This window comes from Balaenoptera ricei, chromosome 1, assembly GCF_028023285.1.
Source record: "Balaenoptera ricei isolate mBalRic1 chromosome 1, mBalRic1.hap2, whole genome shotgun sequence".
Taxonomy (NCBI): domain Eukaryota; kingdom Metazoa; phylum Chordata; class Mammalia; order Artiodactyla; family Balaenopteridae; genus Balaenoptera; species Balaenoptera ricei.
Genome location: NC_082639.1, coordinates 132,502,443 through 132,526,440, shown reverse-complemented (window position 1 = coordinate 132,526,440; position 23,998 = coordinate 132,502,443). Strand labels below are relative to the sequence as shown.

Here is a 23,998-nt window from a genome sequence, read left to right as displayed (position 1 = left end):
AGAAGGCTCTGAAATCCTACAGGCTGTTGCAGCCATTTGCCTTGCCAAAAACCCACCCAGCAGTTCTTAAAAAAAAAAAAAAAAGCCCATAGGGACTGAAAACATTGACTAATAATTCTTGAATCCATCTCCACAATATTATTCATCTCTGCCAAGGTCAGGTTTGGTCACTGCATGGCTGGAGGTCTGGGCATGCAGTTCCCAGTTTTATTTTTACAGTAGTTATGGAGCCCTTTCTACTTTCAAGGGCCCTCCTGTCACTTATTACCCACCCTTCCAGACCACCCACCCACGCTCCCACACACAATACATCCAGACCCACCCACAAATACCCAGATTCTTTAAACCTTATGGTGATTTGGGCTACAGGAATATTGTTTGCTCCAAATGACTTTGCTCTACATACTTGGAGTTTCCCCAGATAAACCGTTTTCACCCTCTGGGGACCTATCTGTGGATCTTTCCACTCAGCAAACATTTACAGAGCACCTACTGTGTGTAGGGCACAGATGGACGTAGGCGCTAAAGGAAACTACCCAGGAGGCAAGAGTTCCATGCTGCCCTTTGTTTCCTTGCAACCAGATGGGGCTGGGGTGGGGGGAGGGGAGGGGGGACAGGGAAGGGGAGGGGAGGCCATATCTAAATAGAGAGACCATTTCTTTCTTTCACCCACATTCCCTCTTTCTGCCTTCCTTTTTCTTCTTTATTCATATCCTCTCTTTATCTCTTCATCTTTCATGTCTCTCTCACTCTCTTCTCTCCCTCCTTCCTCTTTCTCTTTTTTCTACTAAGACAAAACCACCTCAGAGTTTCCATCAGACTTGGGAGCTATCACTGTGCTTCTCCCCCCCTCTAAATAAATTATTCATTGAAAGTAGGCCCTGTGGCCATACAAACTCTAAAAACATAAAAGGAGGGGAAAACACTTGTCCTAACTCAGAAAACCTGACTTTGGGGAAACTGCATTCCTCCACATCCTGACATTGGTGCCTGCATATCAGAAAGGCCCAGAGGGAGAATGCAGGGCTCAGCGTAGCTGGCCTTCCACAGTCTCCCAGGCCCTGAGCCCTTACGATAATTTATGAGGTGTCAGGATATTCTGACCACAAGGTCGGAATAGAATGGTTTTTACACTTCAGCTGCCATGAAAGAGAAACAATTTAATTTTGTTTCACTCTGGCACTGTCTGTTTTCACAATGAACAGGGGATTTGGGTCTCCTGGAGCTTATTTGTCTAAGCACAGACCACGACTGCTGCTGAGACTTGAGATGTCTGATTTTGACTCTAGCTTCCTTCTCCCTCCTTCCCAGTTATGGAAGGAGGCACTTGCCTTTCCTATAGTACCAGAGTGAGACAGGAACCCGTTTCACCCTCGCAATTGTTATGTGCTAGTGACTAAACCAGATTTCAGAGTCACTACTTCCTCCTCTAACTTTTAGTGGGAAAGAGTGGTTCAGGTAAGTAAGGGGTATGAGAGAGCCCTTTCCAAAATTCAGCAGGCCCCAGAGTCTCCGCCAAGTCGTGGTCTTGAGTCTGAAGCAGTGTTTCCCTTGGCCTACAAGCGCAGCCTCCTGGCTCCTTCTGAAGCTACAGAACCAAAGACATTCCACTGAGCAGCCTGAAGCTCTGCCTGCCAGCAAAACCCAATGTCTCCTCGGAGAAATCACAGAGTAGGATTGCAATACTCCTTCAATGACAGAACAGCCAAGACAGCAAACGCAAGGCAAGTCGGCTTCTCAGGACCCCACCAACCCTCTCCTCCAAGCCAGACAGGGAAGGTCATCTGAGAATCAGAATGTGACAGATAATTACATTATAGAGCAGTCACCCAAGAGGCTTACATGATGGAGAGGGGCTCCTGGGTTCTTGGGCTTAGAAGCAACAGGCCTTCCTGGACCAGTTCATGCGATCTGTTCTGTTAAACTCATCTCCTAGGTTCTGGCCACCTGACAGGCACTAGAAAGACAGGAACAGTAACAGAATGAAACAGAGGATATTTTATCAATTTTTTAAAAATTTTTATTTATTATTTTTGGCTGTGTTGGGTCTTCGTTTCTGTGCGAGGACTTTCTCTAGTTGCGGCGAGTGGGGGCCACTCTTTATCGCGGTGCGCGGGCCTCTCACTATCGCGGCCTCTCCTGTTGCGGAGCACAGGCTCCAGACGCGCAGGCTCAGTAATTGTGGCTCACGGGTCTAGTTGCTCCACGGCATGTGGGATCTTCCCAGACCAGGGCTCGAACCTGTGTCCCCTGCATTGGCAGGCAGATTCTCAACCACTGCGCCACCAGGGAAGCCCCAATCTTTTAAAGTTGAAGTATAATTAAAGTGAAAAAGGTAAATCTCTACATAATAGGTAATAATTTTAAAGAAACATTCGTGAAAAAAGCAGGGGTACAATACAATGAGAATAATATGCTACCATGTTTTTAAAAAGAGGCTGTTATATATTAACATATAATTAAATAGACATTGTATAGGAAAACAGAAGAAGCTTGTTTTAGGGTTTGTCTTTAGAAAAGAGAACTAGAAGCCTGAGGGTCAGAATTCAGATGGAGATTTTCTTCTCACTATGTATTTTTCTGTATTTAAGAAAAATTTTAAACCAAGAACTGTTATTAGTTTTACAGAACAATATTCTATTTAAAATATAAAGTAAAATCCTGAAGAATGGTAAAGAGAAAGGAGAAGTAAGAAGAAAAGCAAATGATTCAAGCTTAGAATGCAACTTAATGTTGGGCTAGCCAATTCTCCAAAAAAACCACTCCCCTAAATTAAAGCAATGAATTCTTGGTGGGAAGGGTAAAGGAGCTATTTGGTAAATGACCTCTTCGAGTTCCCTTAATAGTAGTACTTAAGGGCATATGGAAGAATTCCTTACTTTCATGTGGGTGAGAAGATCACTCCCCCAAAAAGGATTTCAGTCAAAATGATGGAGGCTCCTGCAATTTGGCCTCCAATAAGCCTCAGTTTCAAGCAAAGTGCTGAGTCAAACTGGTTTGCTGTCCCCTCTGCCCTAAGTCGAATTTCTGAAGTCCCTTCTCTATACAGCTTGTCCAAGTAATAATCATTCTTCGCATTTCCAGAGAATGTCATTGATCCAAGGAGGTGTGTGTATGGGAAAGAGCATTGGACCCTAAGTCAGACAACATGTGTCAACGGTAGTAGCTGTCTCTGGGGTAAATTGATAAATTATTTAATCTCTCTGGACTTCAGTTTTCTCATCTGTGAAGAGAAAGATTTGAATGAGATACATTACCTTAAAATGTCTTAAATGCTATAGGTCTCTGATTCTGTAAAAATACAGTTATCAGGCTGCATGCAGGTGGAGCCTTGTACACACTGCAGGCCAGTCATGGGTTTCCATGGTCGCACTTGACCTTCAGGCAGCTGCATATATGAAAGCACTTTCTGACTTGCTTCTTCATTAATTAGGGATGATTGAATTGCTGTCCCCAAAATGCTATTCACCACCAGACCATGAAAACAAGGTCCTGAAAGTACCTTTGGCCTTGTCACGTGACAAACAGAAGAAACTACTACATTGTGAGCTAAGCCTCAAAGGTATCCTGGTACTGCCTTAAGACCTTAGGTGGCTGGCCCACTGCCCCATCCATCATCTGATAGGTAGAGGTTGTCACTGGAGGCTACATCCCTGGTTAGACAAGAAATGCTTCCAAAATGAAGACCTCTCTTCCCATTCTTCATCCCATTGTAGGTGTCTGGCATATCAGAAAGTCCTTTCTCCATGTCAGGACAAAGTACTCTGGTAGAGCAGCTTCATAGTGATGTCATGGTCATGTGAACCAGAGAGGCCAGAGAGATGGTGAGAGAAAAAGAATAAAAGAACTGCCAGGACAGCAGCCCCCATCAACCCACTTTACTCTCAGGTGGGAAACTTAAGAATTCAGTTGCTTAGCAGCCCACCTGAAACACATCTGATTATCTCTCTGTGAATTTCCCCTCCTCCAATGTTTCCATTCAAAACATAACTGTTCCTCATTTCTTTCCCCAAATATTCCAATTCATCATCGCCATGTATGTCTTATTCTTCTCAACCTTATAACACAGTCTTGATTGGTCTTTCCTATTTGGCTGTGCTTTTGAAATTATAACCCTGCCACAACTTCAGTACTCTAATATAGCAATGAAAAACACAGATTCTAGAGAGATAATATAGGATAAGTGTTAAGAACATGAACTCTGGTGCTAGAACACCTGGTTTAAATCCTATCTCTGGCCTTTACAAGATGGTAGCACCTAGGTGGACCACTAGGGACCAGTAGCCTTGGACGTACTGCTCATGGAGGAACAGGAGCTGTTGGACTGGGCCCAGCTCTATTCCAAGGAGGTTGTTGGTCATTAAGAGAATTCTAACAATGAACAGCTCCTTGACAAGACATCTAAAAAAGTTTGAACTAGATTTGTGAATGCTCCAGCTGGTAGTAATGTAATGAAATTATAGATTCAAGTGAATGAAAAGGTAAAACTTATGGCTGCCAGGTTTAAAATATTTGGCTGTGGTTCTGAAATTGATCCAAGCTCATTAGCCATTGAATGGGTCAAAGGAAAAGGGTTAAAGAAGCCATGACAATCAAAAGCACAGGTGCTACCGAGGAACCGTGCCTTCCTCCCGAGGAGCTGCACAGCCCCATGTTAACTGAAGATACAATCACGATGTCCCCGGTAAACTCTAAACTGAAAAGTTATCTCAAGGAAGGAGAGAGAAAGAAGAAACAAGCTGCAAGCCCGCAGATAAACCTCTGTTGGATCAAGTCAGTTGTTTTCCCAATCTCAGTGTAATCCCCTTAAATGTCGAAAAGACTGTTACACTGTCATAAAGGATTATAGGATAATATACAACATTTTGCCATTCAAATTATTGCTCTTATCTAAGTGAAATACATAGATTAATTGTTCAGAATCATTTGGTTTATTTCAGCCTGCCTGTATTGTCTTTTAACCCAATTGGTGTTTACTTTGAATTATGCGATCGTGGCTGAAACAGCTCCTTGATGAAATCAATAATGATTTCCAAAGAGTGCTTATGTTTAAGAGTAAAGTGTGTAAATATCCACATTTTCCTGAATCTGTTGTTAAGGAAAGAGATGTTATTAGGCTTAAATAATATGATTATTTGAAAGAGCCAATCATTGCACATAAAACAGATGCACATTAAATAATACATTGGAAGAATGTAAGAAACCAACAACAATAACAAATCACAAGCTTGCCTTTTACTAGCTGTGTAAGCTTGGGAAAGTTCTTAACCTGTCTGTGCCACAGTTTCCTCATCTGAAAAATGGGATGATGATAGATCTACTTCACAGTGCAGTGTCAACTGTTAAATGATTTAACATAGGTAAAGTGTTAAGAAAAATGCCTGACACATAGCTCTATGTATTAGCATTATTATTATTGTTGTTAGCTATCTTGGATATTAGATTATCCTTGAGGCCCTTGGCTCACTGTGTTGGGTTCAACAAAAAAAATTAAGGATGCTATTTGTGAATCTTTCAGGACTTTCCAGAGCCTCTGACTACTTCATCCCTTCGTCATGACTGTCATTAGCTCTGTTTCTTCATGTGCAAATGTAAAGCTTCATCCATCTTTAGTGACACATGTTTACTTACTTACATACCTATCCCTCACTTGTCCATATCCTCTCAAAAAAAATAAAGCTTGTCTTGCTCTTTAATTTTGAATCATTTTCCTCCACTTTCCTGTTCAAAGCTCTCCTAGTATTTAGATTGGAATACTAACAGAATAGCTGAAAGTTTGAAAGGAAGAGTCAAACTAACGATAATATTTCATGGAATTCTTGTTTCCTCAACATCTTTGTTTCTGTAAGGCAAAATGTTCCATTTGGGTCTGCTCTCAGTCAAGGGAAATTAAGGAAGGCATTTTTCCATGTGAAATGAATAGGGTAGTGTAGCAGACACTGTTCATTATCTACCTAGCATCCATCTCCCCATCTTACCTGCTAATTACACTCCAAATATATTTAGGTAGCCAGCAGACTCCATACTTCTGAAGAAGTTTAGCCCCTTCTCCAGCCCCACTTGCCATTCCATTCTCTTTGCCAGTGATCAGAGGTTGGCATGTGACCCAGCTCTCGCTAATGAAACAAAAGAGAAAGTCTGCTGGGGGGCAGGTGAGAGAAGCTTCTAGAAACTATTTTCTTTCTTTAAAAAAAGGAGACAAAAAACTCTCAAGGAACAAAACTTTCCCTCTATCCCTAAATGTAACGAGGTGAGAATGGGATGCTGGGAGCTGTGGCAGTCATCTTAACATAATGAGGTACAAGTCTATGGACTAAAAGACAACATGCTGACAATGGTAGAGTAAAAAGAGAGGGATAAAAAGGGGACTTTGATAACATAATTGAGCCACTCCAACTGCCCTGGAACAGTTTATCTCCAGAATTCTTTTAGTTAAGTGTAAAGCAACTGTAATTTGGTCTTCTATTCTTGATAGCTGATTATAATTTATGATCAGATCACAAAGAATGTCAAGTCCTTTGTAATAGCACATTCATTCTTGAGAATCTACTGTGAGAGCTAATAAATAATTATTTGTACTTTTAAAGATCTTTTTGTATTTCAAAGTATTGTCACATCTCTATGATTTCTTCTTTATAGATTTTTCTCTTAAAATGTACTTATCATATAATGTTGTAATTATCTCATCTCAGTTTACTCCAAATTTTTATAAGTACAAAATGTTTTATTCTCTCAAATTACAAATTTTAATTATTATAATTTTTTATTTTTTCTGTTCCCTATACTTATCATTCCCTCCTAGGGAAGATTTTGCTAAAAGCATGGATCTGGAATCAGAGAGACCCAGAGTCACATCTACTAGCCCTGTGAAGGGTAAATTACTTATTTTCTCTGACACTTAATTTCCTCATCTAAAAATAATATCTAGGGCTGATACCTAGATGAAATGAGATGACATCAGTAAAATGCTTGTCTAATCTTGTTACAGAATGTAAACTTTAAAAATTGTACAGGAAAAGAAAAGGGGGAAGTGGGGATAGGGAAGAAAAAAAGTGAAGGAGGAGGAAGAAAAGGGAAAGAAGGAGGAAAAGGAAAACATCAAGAGAAGAAGAAAATGAAAGGAGGAAGGAGGAGGGGCAAAAGAAGAAAGGGAAAAGAAAAAGAGCCAAGAAAAAGGGAAAGAAGGAGGAAGAAGTTAGAAAGGAAGGAGAAGAGGGAAAATAGGAGGAAAAGACGAAGAAGTATAAGAAGATGAGAGGAAAAGTGATGGCAACGATGATGATGATGATGACGATGATGATGACAATGATGATGATGATTTTCCAAAGAAGAACTGAGAGGTTAAGGTAAATTTTAGAGCCCAGACAAAACCCCTATCATCTACATCTTAATACACTGTGATTTTTTCCCCCTAAAGCTTTGCTATTATGTATGGCTGACTGTCATGCAGCTTGAATCTAGTTACTCCAATATCACTACAAAGAAAATTACAAAGGATTATAAACCTTGGGCAATAGTCCTCATATTTCAAAGAAGTGGTTGATTCATTAAGATTCCAGTGCAATCAAAGAACTTGAAGAAGTCCCTGGAGTTTGTTTTTGTCAAACGTGAGGTACAGCTAAATTAAATGAGTAAAAAATTAAATGAGTGATTCATTGGATTTCTTCTATAATGACCAGGTGTCCTCCTTCTTCAGTGATGACGCGACAAGAGGAAAGAGGCTTTTTTCCTGATACGAGAGAAAGGTCTTTTTGACAGTGAGGGCTAATAGAAACCTTTTAGTTACCATCCCGTTGGTTACAAGTCATTTCCTACAGAGTCGAAAAAGCTGGACTGATTTTATGTAATCAGGGCAAAGTACAGGGCAAGTGACGATAGGTAGAGGACTAGAAAAATCTCTCAAGGACCTTCTGGACCCACACTTTTGTACTGCAGTCAGTTCCCATCTATTTTCCACTATGGGGAATTGGGGGAGGGGTCTTCCTTTCACTTCTTTAGGTTTGTTTGTGAGCATCAGCTCTCTCCCCTTGTCTTCCTTTCTCTCTCAAATGCTGGCATGGATCCTACATCTGCAAACCTCTCCTTCCTGCTATGAGAAACACATCTACCCTTCCCCTTTTGTCTGTCCTTCCCGCTCCACACCACTTCTGTTTCAAGCTTTTATTGGCATGCATTCGAGCCTGAGATTTTCTGACTTTCCCAAGTACCATATTCCCACAAGAATCCTCTTCCATGTCAGGTTGTATTGTCATTAGCAACCACTTCTCAGACACATTCTTGGATGTTATTGCTATTTCTCATTCTCCCCTCTACAAGGTAAGAGCTTAGTCTAATGCTGTCCTTCATCACCATCACCTCAACCCCCATCCTCTAATCCTGATGCCCCTACCTTCTGCAGGGTAAAGCTTAAAAGCTTAAAACCTTCCACTTTGGAATTTTGTTGCCTTGCATCACAATTCCAGTACAGTGACTTCACCCAAGAAAAGTAAAGGAAGGAAACTCTTGCACTGGCCTGCATTAATAATGAAGAAAGGGGAGAAGTCTAATCTTTCCAGTGCAGAAGATATGTGTATTGTTTGTTGCGAGTAGCCCTCAGGGAGGGAGAGGTTTCAAGTTCAGCATTTATGTGGCACATTTTTCAATTAGACAATATACTGTATGGCATTTCCCTTCCTCCCCCAACTCCTTCCCTTTTATTACCACATGACTTCATCTCCCCATGTGACTGACAGAGCCCATTGGGCTCAACATTGATAAAAAACATCTGGGGAGAAAAATTGCAATTTAGAAAACAATTAAGTACATCAATTTCAATTCATTTAGTTGGCCAGAGAAAGAAAAGTTCTTTCAGAGAGGTAACTTGATCTACAGTGGTCATGGATTAAAGGGCATGAAGATCTGTTTTCTCCAGGTCATAGTGTGGAGGAATGCATCTTAGCTCAGAGCTCTAAATGCAGACATAAACTATTTGCGATTTTTAACAAAGAATAAACCACAGAGAGTTTCCCTAATTTTCTCATTTCTCATTTTTAAGACATTTTTTTCCCTACTCTTCCCAAATTCCCAAGAACTTAAGAGCTTCCTCAATGGATATGTATTTCTCTCTCAAATGCTCACCATATGCTCATTTGTTATGGGAGCTCTGTAAGTGAACCTCGGTTTACTATTAAAGACCCCATTTGAGGGACTGAGGTTTGTGGGGTGTTTATGACTTTCCCATCCATTTTCCTCACTAACTCTGTGAACACCCATGGGTCCATTACTTTAAGGTGTTCAGAACCTTTATGAATCACGGTATAACTGTTCATTCACAAAACCTTAAATAAAGAATTTTTTTCCAGTTTTACCAAGAAATAATTTACATACATCACTGTACAAGTTTAAGGCATACAGCATGATGGTTTGATTTACATCTGTCGTGAAATGATTACCACAGTAGGTTCAGCTAACATCCATCTTCTCATATAGATACAATAAAAAGAAAAGAAAAGAAAAAAAATTTCTCCTTATGGATGAGGACTCAAGATTTATCCTCTTAACAACTTTTCTATATATCATTCAGCAGTGTTAGCTGAACATGTAATTACATCCCTAGTGCTTGTCTATCTTATAACTGGAAATTTGAACATTTTGATCACCTTCCTCCAATTCTCCCTCCCTCAACCCTCCTCCTCTGGTAACCACAAGTCTGATCTCTTTTTCTATGAGCTTGGTTTTGTTTTGCTTTGTTTGGGTTTTTTTTAGATTGCATATATAAGAGAGATCATACAGTATCTGTCTTTTTCTGACTGACTTATTTTACTTAGCAACATGCCTTCAAGTTCCAAATGGTAGGGTTTCCTCATTGTTTTGGCTGAATAATATCCATTGTGTTTACATATACAATTTCTTTATCCTTTTATCCATTGATGGACACTTAGGTTGTTTCCATGTCTTAGCTATTGTAGGTAATGTTGATGTTAACATGGGGATGCAGATATCTTTAGAAGTTAGTGTTTTCATTTCCATTGGATAAATTCCAGGAGTGGAATTTCTGAATCATATAGGAGGTCTATTTTTATTTTTTAAAGGATCCTCCACACTGCTTTCCATAGTGGTATCTTATCCTTGAATAGATAATAGTCATTCTTCTTGTGAGGGGAAGCAAAGTTAGAAACAATCTATGTCATCATCTTGGTGATGTCACCTCCCAAATAAAGAATCTTAGTACCAGCAAGGTTGGCTCTGGGTGCCTCCTCCCTTGCCAGAAGCATATATCTAGGTAAATATTATAACCACTGCTCTCATTTATTAAACACCTATCATAGAACAGTCACTGTAATTCACATCTTGATCATAATATCTAATTTACTTGTCACATCAATCCCATTAAGTAGGTATTATCATTCCCATATTTTATAGATGAGAAATTGATGATCTTATTTTAAGATTATTAATATTCTCACCCACATAAAAGAGGAAACACTTGAACACAGATGTCTCAGCTTCTTCGATTCATGTTCTAAACATCACATACAGAAAAAGGGCAGTCTAGGAAATAAACTCTAGAAGGTAGAATTCAGTGATAACTTTTAATCAAAAGTCTCTAGCCACATTTAATTAAGAGAACATGTATAAAATAACTAGCTAGTGCCTGGCCCAAAGTAATTCCTCAATAAATGATAGCTTAATTATTACATAAATCCATCTCCACTTATTCCCCGGCCCTTACCCTCAATTTCCCTCAAACTTTACAATACACTTGGGATTATCATATACCCTGCTGAGGTTTTATTACAGTCTCCACTCAAAATCATCACCTATGTGGTCTAAAGACTTAAACATGAGATCCAGAAGCAGGTATTTTATGTGATCTGACCGAGAAATGTTAACTATCAGGAAATCCCATTCCAGGAAGGAGCCAATAGGTAGAAAAGGTCCTAAGGGTGACCTCACTCATTTTCTATTAAAGTCTGCCTTGGGAACCAGCTTGAAACACACCCACTCTTACAGCATGTGTTTCATTTTGCCTACTGTAGACGGAGAATGTAATTACAATAATATCATGAGGCCATATGGAAGTGTGGGGTTAGGGCATACTCATTTTGTAATGAGCCAGAGTCGACTGATAGGATCACTCAACAAGTGGACCACTTTGGCACTAGGAGGGCTGGAGGCTAGGAAACATGAACAAAGAGTGGATTTGATGTCAGTGAATAGATGGTAAAGTGAAAAGAAAAATGATGTGTGGATTAGAAGGCATTTGAAAGGCAGAGGGAGCTGGCCACTGGAGGGGTTACAGTTGAACAAAGGAGCCTACAGGCCACTGAAATTCAAGGGTTTGGGTTCCTGGGTAGGGAATCCAGGGGTGATTTGGCAGCTCAGAAAAGTCAGAAGGTTGCTGGGAAGAGTTTATTTGACTTAATTGTAACACTAGAGAGATGGAAAAAATACCTAATTCCAACAGAAGAGTACTTGGGTCCCTGGAAAATCTTGGCTATAGGTGAGAGATGGGGAGATCATTGTGAACTGGAATATTTAAGGCATATCTGTTAGAGGACGTCTCTTGGTAGAATTTGATGAAATGAGAAGAAGTCAGGATGGCCTGCTTGTTAAAGGTGAACAATTGAACAATAGCAGGAAAGCAAAAGTGGACATGGTGACAGCAAGGAAAAGATGGAACTAAAAATGTGTCTAAAGACTGCTGAATCCCTCACCATCCCCCACCCCATAATGAGTCCAATAAGTAAGCAATGAAGAAATCTTGTGCTTGGTTTCTTGATTAAAATAGGAAGAGAACAGCTACCTTCTCCTGGCTCAAATTTGCTCTCTGAGAAAGGAAAAAGTTGTTCATGATATGTTGGTTTCAGTTTTCATTTTTATTTTTTGTTTATTTTGTTTGGGTTTGGTTTTTAACCTCCCCAGGTCAGTTCAGGACAATAAGGCAATTCAAATTTAAAGGTATTGCTGAATGTATCAGAACCATTTGTCTTCTTTGACTTTAAAAGCCAGGCACAAAATGTTGCAAAATAAGATTTCCAGTCTTTCTGGCCTCTGTTTGTGCCAAGAATGCCCCATGACTGCCCTTTGAGAGGTAACAGCCTTTCAGATCATCAAGAAACCCTGGAGGTTGCTAATAAAAAGAAAATGATTTTCCATACAAAGTAAACAGATCCCTACCGCACGTCTAAAAGGACTTGGCTTTAGATGCGGGTGAAGGTTTGGAGTGGAGTTTTAATTTTTATATTACAGAAGCTCATTCTGAGCTTGAATTTTCATGTTATTCTTCAAAGCACAACAGAACCCCCTGTCAGGATATATCCAGCAACTGCATTCTTGGAACAGCTGTAAATTAGCCTGCTTTTCCTTTTCTCTCTTGAACTTGAGGTTCCTTTTAGGGACCCAGCAGAAACCCTTTAGGAAGAAGGAAGTGAAGTTTAGAGGATCTTTTCCATAGAAAAGTACTTGTTTCTATGGAATCTAGTCTTCTCTAGTTTCCCCCCCAAAACTGAAGCCTACATTTTAGCATCAACAAATCATAACAGGGAGATTCTGAACCAGAAAAATCATCTTCCTGGGCTAAATTCTTTGTCATTGCACATCTGATCAGAAGATTTGTACAATAAAATTTTCCATGTGAATTAAAAGAAAAAAAAAGAGAGAGAGAGAGAATTCCTTTCTCTAATATCGTCTCTTTATTTATAAAACACTTCTGAGTTCATTGGCAGAAAGGCACAATCTAATGTAACATACAGGGTGGTCCATTTAAAACAGTCCCCTTTAACACAGGATAGTTTTAAGTGTGGCCCATTATAAATGGGTCACCAGACGTATTGTTATGTCACTCCTTCCTGGCATTGTAAAAATACGGAAGTCTTTCAGGGGTTGGGAGTATATGTGGAAATGCAGGGAGGCTGATTGAGCTTTACAGCTCTGAGGAAAAAAGGAATCCATGAGGAAGCCTGATTTTATACCTGGGATATAAAATACAAGAAAACAAATAGGAAATGTGTTCAATCATAGTACCTTTGTTGTCACATGTAAGATTTTTTATTGTTATTTTGTTTTTTTTGTTTCGGAGTTTTGGGTTTTTTTAACCACCCTGATGGTTGCATTTCATTTACTCATTCAGAAAATATTCATTGAGCATCTATGTTGGGACAGCACTCTACTGAATCCTGGGGATGACAATAAAAAAGCAAAGGCGACCCAATCCAAAAATGGGCAGAAGACCTAAATAGACATTTCTCCAAAGAAGATATACAGATGGTCTACAGACACATGAAAGAATGCTCAACATCATTAATCATTAGAGAAATGCAAATCAAAACTACAATGAGAGATCATCTCACACCAGTCAGAATGGCCATCATCAAAAAATCTACAAACAATAAATGCTGGAGAGGGTGTGGAGGAAAGGGAACACTCTTGCACTGTTGGTGGGAATGTAAATTGATACAGACACTATGGAGAACAGTATGGAGGTTCCTTAAAAAACTACAAATAGAACTACCATACGACCCAGCAATCCCACTACTGGGCATATACCCTGAGAAAACCATAATTCAAAAAGAGTCATGTACCAAAATGTTCATTGCAGCTCTATTTACAATAGCCAGGACATGGAAGCAACCTAAATGTCCATCGACAGATGAATGGATAAAGAAGATGTGGCACATATATACAATGGAATATTACTCAGCCATAAAAAGAAATGAAATGGAGGTATTTGTAATGAGGTGGAGGGAGTTAGAGTCTGTCATACCGAGTGAAGTAAGTCAGAAAGAGAAAAACAAATACAGTATGCTAACACATATATACGGAATCTAAGGAAAAAAAAAAAGGCCATGAAGAACCTAGTGGCAAGACGGGAATAAAGACACAGACCTACTAGAGAATGGACTTGAGGATATGGGGAGGGGGTGGGGTGAGATGTGACAGGGTAAGAGAGTGTCATGGACATATATACACTACCAAATGTAAAATAGATAGCTAGTGGGAAGCAGCCGCATAGCACAGGGAGATCAGCTCGGTGCTTTGTGACCACCTAGAGGGGTGGGATGGGGAGGGTGGGAGGGAGGGAGATGCAAGAGGGAAGAGAAATGGGAACATATTGTATATGTATAACTGATTCACTTTGTTATAAAGCAGAAGCTAACACACCATTGTAAGGCAATTATACTTCAATAAAGATGTTTAAAAAAAAAAAAAAGCAAAGGCAATGCTTTCCAGAGCCTATATTCTATTGTAGAGAGATAAACAGATATATCCATGGTATGTTGCTGACATGTCAGATACTGATAATGCTCTAGAGAAAAATACAGAAAGTGAGGAGGAAAGGGAAGAAGGAGGAGAATTAGGGAAGTCCTCTTTAGTAAAGTAACTTTATAGCTGAAAGAAGTAAAAACGTAACCCATATGCATACCAAGGAGAGGAAACAGCAAATGCAAAGGCCAAGAGGCAAGAGTGTTCTTGGTCCTTCCAGGAACAGCAAAGAAGGAAGAGTCTAGAGTATAGGTCCCTGTGAGAGACTCCAGCTTTATTCAAACTTTTCTGAAGTTAAAGATAAGGGATGGAAGTGGAATGGGATAGAACTTGGGTTACTGTTATTTAACTGAAAGTAGAAATTGAGGCAAAGAGGCAACAATTAAGCTACTTTCCAAGCCCCCAGGGAAGTAATCACAGAGGATGGTATATGGTTAACAGGGAATCAGAGGGTGAGGGGAGAGAGGGAAGAACTTTGCCCACTAAAGCAAATGGGGGCAACCACATTTTGACTGAAGACTAGGTGAGTATTGTGATGCCCTACCAGGCGGGCATCTGTAGAAAGGATCACAGTCATCACATTCCGGATTAAAAGCAATCCACCATAATTTCCCAGGGACATTAAAATTTAAATATGCTTATTTGTACACTGAGTCACCTGGCCTCACCCTTCTTCCTGATCGTAGTGGCTTCAAACTGAAAGGGAAAGAGTGACTTGAGCATCATACACCCAAACCCCAGGCCAGAGCCTGTGTTGAGTGTTCGTCTTTCCTTAGCCAAGGAGCTAATACTCCACTGTGGACAATCTGGGCTCTTGGCTCCTTACACCATTTCTTCTGAAGCCAGGCTTGTGGTCCCAGGACCTGCTCACGTTACAGAGAGGGTTAGGGTTTCTCATTAATCTCTGTCTGGACCCTGTCCTCAGATCAGCAACCACTGAAACATAATCTCTGTGATGAAGAAATGGAGGGCCTGGCCCAGAGGATGTTTGTTTGGCATTTGTTTGTTTCCTTATTTTTTAATATTTACTTATTTTATTGAAGTATAATTGATTTACAATGTTGTGTTAGTTTCAGGTGTGCAGCAAAGTGATTCAGTTATACATATATGTACATATTCTTTTTCAGATTCTTCTCCATTATAGGTTGTTAAAAGATATTTAATATAGTCCCCTGTACTACACAGTAGGTCCTTGTTGTTTACCTATTTTATATACAGTAGTGTGTATATTGTAATCCCAAACTCCTAATTTATTGCTCCCCCCTTCCCCTTTGGTAACCATAAGTTTGTTTTCAATGTCTGTGAGTCTATTTCTGTTTTGTAAATAAATTCATTGGTATCATTTTTTTAGATTCCACATGTAAGTGATATCATAAGGTATTTGCCTTTCTCTGTCTGACTTACTTCACTTAGTATGATAATCTCTAGGTCCGTCCATGTTGCTGCAACATATATATATATGTTATATATATACATGTTATGTATATGTTTTATATATATATATATATATATATATATATATATATATATATATGATAGATATATCACATCTTCTTTATCCATTCATCTGTCAGTGGACATTTATGTTGCTTCTATGTCTTGGCTTTTGTAAATAGTGCTGCTGTGAACACTGGTGTGCATGTATCTTTCTGAATTGGAGTTTTCGTCTTTTTCGGATATATGCCCAGGGGTGGGATTTGCTGGATCATATGGTAGCTCTATTTTCAGTTTTTTAAGGAACCTCCATACTGTTCTCCATAGTGGCTGCACCAAGTTACATTCCCACCAACAGTGTAGGAGGGTTCCCTTTTCTCCACATCTTCTTCAGCATTTGCTATTTGTAGAATTTTTAATGATGGCCATTCTGATATGTGTGAGGTAATAACTCATTGTAGTTTTGATTTGCATTTCTCCAAAGTTTGCTTATTTTTTAAAGAAATAAAAAAGGCTCAGTTTCCTATCTCACAGGACTGGTGAAAGAATTAAGTGAAATAATGGATGTAAAGAACTTAGCATTCACTGAGTGTTTACTACTATTATTATTTCACCACTTCAAAAGAAATTCCAAAGGGTTGAAGAGGGTAAGAGACAGAGAAAAGTACTTCTCATGTACCTTCTGAGCCAGGGAGAGGGCCAAAGGGCTAATATTCCAGAGACAGACTAAAATTTCACGTCAAGAAATGGTAGCTTGACCCAGTGCAACAGCCAGAAAGGCCTAATGAATGGGACTCAACATGCCACTGGATATTTCATTGTTTGGTGGGCTGGCTCTCATAATTTAAATGCAGTTTTAACAATACATATTGTCAGAGAACATCTGGTAGACACAGAGGGCCTGTCTGCCACATTCCTTTTTCCTTCCTGACAAATATTCCTCTAACCCTAGAGGGGGTGAGAACCAGACATTCTTCCATGACATTCTTTTCTTCTTCTTACAATAACTGAAATCCTTTCTGTACACATATTTAATCCAGGGGTGCAGGAAAATTGCAGCGTTTTTCGTCTGGCGAAAGTCCCAAGTACAGGTGTTGGCTGCCTTCCCAAGACACTCTTTTTAAGAGTTCCTATCAAGAGACTGCTTCATTTCATCTCTAGTGCACAGCATGAAGATGTTACATGATTTAAAATTTTCTTATTATTTCCTGATCTCAGTCACTAAGGACACTCAGACACTGAAGACAATTTGGAATATCTTCCCAGCTCTACCCCTCCTTTAACTGTGTCCCTCAACTACAGCCCACAGCTTGGGGGAGAGAGGATGGGATACACACAGTCATATTGCACAGCTAATGGGACAAGAGGTGAAACTCTAACCTGTGCCAGGTCAATTGGTGACCCTTTCCAGTGAAAATAGAATTGAGAGCAAGATCAAGGGCTACTGAGAAAGAGTCAGCCGCTCCCTGTGGCTAAACCCAGAACATGCAAACCAGAAAGCCATGGTTGCCCATGTTTCCTGTTATACGAAGTAGCGAGCAGAGAATGCCACCCACAGGGAAAGAGAAAAATGAAGCATTGAAGGCAAATCCAGCCTCTGTACCCTGACACTGAATTAAATCTCAGAGACAGAGTTTTGGGTGAAGTAGAAAAGATTAGCTTTATTGCTTTGCCATGCAAAGGGGGCCACAGCAGCCTAGTGCCCTCAAAACTGTGTGTCCCAACCTGGAGGTGGTGGTGAGAAGTTTTATAGTAATGGTTCAAAGAGGGCGTGATCAGCTCGTGGACATTTTCTGATTGGCTGGTGGTGAGGTAAGTGGGAGTCAGCATCATCAACCTTCAGGCTCCAACTGGTCTAGTGTCTAAGTGCTTGTGGACAGCATACAGTTAAATTCTCCCACCTGGTGAGGGTTTCAGTATCTGCAAATCAGCTCAGAGATATTGTTATGTGTATTCCTTGAGGGGGAAACAGGACTTTGCCCCAAGTTTGCACTGTCGTATCTTTTGACTGTTCCTCCCGTGTCTCCACATCCACTCCCTTCCGTAATTAGCGACTGTTTGAACCTGCTCATTGAAACTCAGGAAAGGTCATGGAGGCTGAATAAAGCCTATTTCCTGTAATCAAGAAATGGGGGCACAGACAGGCTTTTGTGGCCAGGATCCCCACAGGATCCTACTTTGTTTCAGTGTATGTACAGAGAGAAGAAAAGGCTCAAGATGGAGAGGGTCTTATTTCCTGGTTCCCAGTGGCTTTCTTGCCTCTGGTCCCATCCTGAGACCCAGCTGTACTCTGCCCTCGAGTTTTATAAGGCACCCTTGCATCCATATACTAAACCTTCCCCTTTTTAACCCAGCTAGAGAGTGACCCAGTGTATTTCCTGAGTCCTCTATCTTCCATTTCCCTCAGTACAATGACCCTGCATTTCGTACACAGGGGGAGGCACATTCTCCTATTTAGGGCCCACGGATGACTAGGTTACTTGACCTGCATTTATATCTCCAGTTTGCCTGTAGCTAACATAGAACCTGTCGTCGCTAGGGGAATGCTTATTACTCCATCCCTCAGTTTCCACAGACTTTCCACTTTCAGGAGAGACAATAGGGGAAGGAGGGAGCATTTCTATCCTTATGGTCTCTAACTCACTCTTCTGCACAGAAAGAGCAGCTACTTCTTTCACCCAGATTGGGAGAAGTGACTGGAGTCACAGAGTAGGCATTTTCTTCTCTCTTACTTGCTCTTGTTTCACTGTGGAAAGAAAGTGTAGAGGCCTCACAATCCTTTCCCAACAGCCCTTCATCCTCCCTGGGTAAAGGGAGACCGCAGATCTCCTTGTACATGTCTTGGCAAACATCAGCTCTTCAGACCTGATTCTTTCCAGGGAGTTGGTGTGGGGAGGAGGGGAAGCAGTGGGCTGGTGAGGGCAGTAAAGTCCCAAGATCTAGACTTGTGGAGGGGAGACAGAGCATGTGAGGAAGGCTTATCTGGGCTGCAGATCCAAGATACGTTCTCCAGCCTTCCTTTATACACAGTAAAGTAATATTTGATCCTTGATTCCTGAGTCTATTTCTAAATTGGGTAAACCATTTAGAGGAAAGAATACAATTGGTCCCTCAGAATCCTCACCAGTCTTGGAGATACTTTAAGGAATGTTGAGTTCCATGAAAGAAATAAATATCTAACTACAGAATTAGGTGCACTCATTAAGACTCTGCTGTGTGATTGCCTATTAAAAGATGTGTAATCTACCAAGATATCTTAGTTGTTCGCCATTATTTCCTAAACTGGTAATAGGTAACATATTCTACCTAGTGACTGTAGTTGAAAATCTTCAAGTCTTTCTTGATTCCTTTCTTTTTCTCATTAACCTCATCAAAATCAACAACTCCTATTGATTTTACCTTCCCAGGGTTTCCTCTGTTCTTATGGCACTGCTTAAGTTCAGGTCCTTTTATCCCTAGTTTTAATTACTGCTGAAGCTTTCTGGTTGTCTTCTTGCCTCCAACCCCTTTCACACTGTAGCAAGAGTTACCTTTGTGAAATAAGCCTGATGATGTCAGTGCCCTGACTAAAAACCTTAGGTAGTCCTACAACCTTTTGCCTGTAGGACAATCTGAATGTACAAGACCTATCACAATCTGCCCCAATCTACAATCAGTAAGTTCACTTTCTTCCATCATGCTTTATGATGTCCCAGCATCTCTACATCTGTAGCACCATGCCCCAACCTGATACTCCAACCAGATTTATATACTCACCATTTCTTCGTGCATGCTATTAAATGCCCAAACATTTCACTATGCCTGAAACATTCTTTCACAGGCCTCTCTGCCTCATGAACTACCATTTATCCCTGGCTAAAATTTAAATCTTATGTGAATTTGGTACCCTTCGTGCTCCTCATTGCTATTTCCAAATGATTCTCATTCTCTTTCCTCCCTAGACACTCTCAGAGTTGTCTCATATAAATAAATTATATTACTCATTGTTCGTCATTGTTGATGTCGCTAACCATCCCCTAGATCATACCCCTTTATTTCCCACTGATTTTAGGTCTTGGTTCACTTTCACTCTCTCCAGTACTGCTAATGTCTCAATTCTTTGAAGATTGCAATATACACAGTAGACGACTCAATCCAACACTCTAGCCTCTCAGTTTCTTGAACTCCTCTCTTCCAGTGATCCAGCCCTCCACACCACCCAGGCCATTCATTTATATATTCATAACCCTAGACCTTCTCATTACCAGTAATCTCTCCATAATCTCAATTTAATTCATTCCATTCTCTAACTATAACCTCCATCCATCCCCCTAGTGCCCCAGTTCCAACTTCACCAGGATCTCTAATCCACTGCTCTTTCTATCTTTTCACTGTCTCTAACCTTCTTAATAGTCTCTCTTTCTCCCCTCCTTATTCATCTTAAATTCCACAATCAATCAATATACTCACTTCTTTGCATATACCCTCTGTTCCTTGTTGTACTCACTTGACAAAACCACAACCCTGGTTAAATTCGTCTCTTTACCTAATTTGTGCCTTCATTCATGCAAAAGAATGCACTGAAGACAAATGCTCTTGATTATGAACCTCAAGTGAACCCATATGCTGCTTGATGATCATATTATTTTTCTCCCATCTAAAGTCAATCCCTCCACTTGCAAACTAGATCCCATCTTGTCTTACTTACTCAGTGACGTTGCTCTAGCAATTCTCCCATTTCCTCTCCTCAATCACAAATGTCTCCCTCTCTACCAAATCTTTCCCATCAGTCTACAAACTCAATCAAATTATTTCTCCCACCTTAAAAACAAAAACAAAAAATCCTTCTCTTAGCCCTACTTCCCTTGCTTGATACTGCCTTATTTGCAAATATGTTTCCCTTTCTAGCAAAACTCCTTGAACAACTTGTCTATATCCATTCTCTACAATTCTTTTTCTCCCATACTCATAACTGCTTCAATCCAGCTTTTGTTCCTACTTACTTATCAAAGCTGAATGGTCAATTCTCAGTTCTCCTCTTACTTGACTTATTAGAAAGAGTTGATATAGTCAATCTCTCTGTCCTCATTGATATACTTTCTTCACTTGGCTTCCAAAACACTCCACTCTAGCTTTACTTTATTGTTCATGCCTTAGTCTCCTTTGCTGTTTTTTCCTCTCCTTCCCAAACTCTTAATGTTTAACTGCTCCAGGGCTCATGCTTTGTCTTCCTCTCTATTTTCACTCGTCCTTTTCGTACTCTCATCCAGAATCACAACTCTGAATACCATCTCTATGGTAATTTTCCATCTCCAGCCCAGACTTCTCTCCTGAACTTCAGACTTGCCTATTCAGTGAGCTCCTCAATATCTTCACTTGGTGTCATCTAAAAACTCACACATGTTGACTTTAAGCTGTTCTGATTCCTGATCTTTCACCATGAAAATGGTTTCACTACCAACTTTCCCTACCTCAAATGATAGAAACTATGTTCTGGTTCAGGCCCAAACCTTTACTCTCATCTTTGACTTCCCTTTATTATACTCCCACACACAATCATTTAGCAAATAGAATTGGCTTTAATTTCAAACATAGCCAGAATCCAAACACTTCTCACTACCATCAGTGCTGCCTCCCTGGTCTGAGCCACCATTACTTCTCCCCTGAATTACTGCAATACGATAAGTTAGGGATTAGGAAAGTTGTGGGGGGGTTTTGGTTTTTGTTTGTTTGTTGGTTTGTTTTTGTAAAAGGGCCATATAGTAAATATTTTCTGCTTTTCAGGCCATATGGTCTTTGTGGTAACTCCTCACTTCTGTCATTATAGTGCAATTGGGCATAGCTGTGTTCCAGTACAAGTTTAGTTACAAAAAAGCAACAAGCTGAATTTGGACCATGAGCCACAATTTACCAAATCCTGGTCTATCTGGTCCCTTTGCTTTTATCCTCACCCCCACTATTATCCTTTCTCAACACAGCAGCCAGAGGAATCCTTTTAAAACACAGGTCATATCATGTCACTTCTCTGCTCAAAACTCTGCAAAGGCCTCCTTTCTCGATAAGAATAAAAGTAAGAGTCCTTTCCATAACCTACAAGACCCTGTGTGATCTGGCCCCAGTCATATCCCTAAAGCTCCTATCTTATTACAATCTCTCCCTCATCCACTCTGCTGCAGCTGCACTGACCTCCTTGTTGTTTCTCAAATAGTCCAGGCACACTCAAGACTTGGGGCATTTGCACCAGGTGCCCCCTCTTCCCCCAGGTGTCCATATGGCCAGTGCTCTTACCCTCTTAACTTTGCTCAAATGCCACCTCTTCAATAAAACCAATACTGGCCACTATTTGAAATTATAACCTTCCTCCATGACTCTCAATCCCCCTCACTCTATTTTCCCCTTTTACTTTCCAAAAATTTGCCATCTAACATTAAAAAAATAATTTACTAATTTCTATTGACTGCATTCCTATTTCTCCTAGAATACAAGCTCCACAAGGCCAGTGATCTTTGGCTTTTATTCCCTGTGTAACCTGAGACCCTAGAGCAGTGCATGGCATATTTTTTTCAAAAAATATTTGTTGAATGAATGGAATCTGTGTGGCCTCCCTCAAATCCCAGAGATGTAGTGAGTCACTCTATTCTGTATATTACTTTAACTCTTTGTTCATGCTATTGTTTTAGTCCTCTTTATCCTGATTTATAATTATTTATGTATCTCTCTTGCCCATTACAGTGTCATGATCTTCTTGGACATTTTCTATATGTATATTTGCAGTAAGTAATACAGCTTGTCACACAGCAAAAGGACAAATAATGCCAACTTAATGAACATACAAAGGTGCTGTATGTGCATAGTTCTCTGACACCAAATCATTAACTCTGCAAGTCAGTTATTATTTTAAAAGTCTCTCCTCAACCCCAGCTCTAGATACAAGTATACACACACACTACTAATTGAGATAATTTAAAACTATTTTTCACATATTTGCTTAATTAACTTGCAGTGACCTCTGCAAAAGCACTGGCCTCTGATGATTATAAGAGGTAGTTTTCTGGCATAGACACCAAAGCATCAAAGAGTCAGCTAGAACTAAGGAAAGCAATAACACAACTGGTTTTAATTACTCATGACAGGCAGCTGAGTATATCTGACACAGGTCTTATCCCCAATACATCACTCAAAACAGGCCAGTTACAGGAAATGGTGGAGAAAAAAAAAAGCCAGAATGGGGCCAAAATGTGTCCACAATATAAAGCAGATCATCTTTCACGTGGATGACCTTGTTCATTTTGTGTTCTATTTTTACGATGGTCCCAAATCTATAAAATTGCTGACCCCTTAAGACTTGGCATGCTTCTATACTGATGCTGAGGAAGGGTGGCTCAGGTTCTCAGAAGAGGAGATAGGTGAAGACTGTGCCTATTCATGAGTCACTGTATAAACCAAGGGGTCCTCCAAAGTTAATCTAGAACGACAGGCATGTTTGCGATTAATTCATCTGTGAAGTAGAGGTGAGCAACTTCTACTTCTCCTCAACATTCACAGAAGGATTAACTTCATCTAAACCTGGTTGGTTCTTTGGACTTGTTGCTTAGCAGGTAACAGGTGAGGATTCACCTGTGAGTCACTTTGTTAACACATACTCACAATTTTAATATATCTCTCTTACGAGGTACACCCTCCCACCTAATGAAACGATGGGCTTTGGTTGGCCATATCCTTGAGTATGGCTCCTGTTGAAAAAAGAGATTTCCTAATCAGGCAGGATTTTACCACAGGACCTAATTTTCTTGCTACAGTCTCCTCCCAGATGCTTGTATGATCCCTGAGCTCACTGCCTTCTTATTTCTGTGCATTTCCTGGTTCTTGCCAGCTTGCACTGTTTGATCACTCTTTTGTCCAGTCTTGCACATTCCAGTGCTCGTGGAACTTCAGAAGCCCTTGGTTTTTCCTGCTGCTTTGCTCTGATTCCTGTTTGATGCCTCCAGAAACACAGACTGCCTCCTGAGTCTTTCTACTTTTATACTTTCAATAAAAGTTGGCGTTCCTGCAGTGTGCTAGGGCATATGCTAAAGACTGAGACTCTAACATGAATGCTCCATTAAGAAGCTCAGAATTTAATAGAGGAAATGGCAAGTAAGCAGGCAATTACAATGCACATGATAAGTTCTGTAATACGTTAAACAGAGGGTATGAGGGTAGCATATAGTAGCGGCACCTAAGCCAGCACCTGGGGGGTGAGGGAAGATTTCCTAAAGCCAGTGACATCTATGCAGTCTGAGCCAGACAAAAAAAGAATGAGAGATGTTCTATGCTAAGGAAGTAACATCAATAAATGCCA

General features: G+C 40.2%; 1 long non-coding RNA gene across 3 annotated transcripts in view; it reads right to left on the bottom strand.

Moving 5' to 3' along the window:
- Nucleotides 1-23,998, bottom strand: part of LOC132373280 (uncharacterized) — a 205,689-nt gene that overhangs the window by 103,363 nt on the left and 78,328 nt on the right. For all 3 annotated transcript variants that reach the window (XR_009505398.1, XR_009505397.1, XR_009505399.1), the window contains exon 2: nt 1,843-1,957. This is a non-coding gene — a long non-coding RNA (uncharacterized LOC132373280). The remainder of the gene's footprint in view (nt 1-1,842; nt 1,958-23,998) is intronic.